Source organism: Arachis ipaensis, chromosome B04, assembly GCF_000816755.2.
Source record: "Arachis ipaensis cultivar K30076 chromosome B04, Araip1.1, whole genome shotgun sequence".
NCBI lineage: Eukaryota > Viridiplantae > Streptophyta > Magnoliopsida > Fabales > Fabaceae > Arachis > Arachis ipaensis.
The window spans coordinates 13,675,762-13,676,039 of record NC_029788.2 but is presented as its reverse complement, the minus strand read 5'-3'; positions in this window follow the sequence as shown (position 1 = coordinate 13,676,039).

Genomic DNA, 278 nt, shown 5'->3' with positions numbered 1-278 from the left:
GATTTACTCGAGAAAAAGTCAAAACCGGAGAAAAGCCAACTATTTATGTTTGTATAGAAAATAAGTCGAAGGTATAAATAGTTCGGACTAACGAACATGGAGTGTTGTAGAGTGAAAAAATAGATGATAGTGATAGTTTTTTAGTGGAGAAATTAATATTTTTTTGGTAAATTTTTTTAAAGAATTGCATGTACTTTTTAAAAGATTTAAGTATTTCGTTTTGTATTTGATAAATTAAAAAATTTATGTGTTTGTATTTGTAATTTTTTAAAAATAAG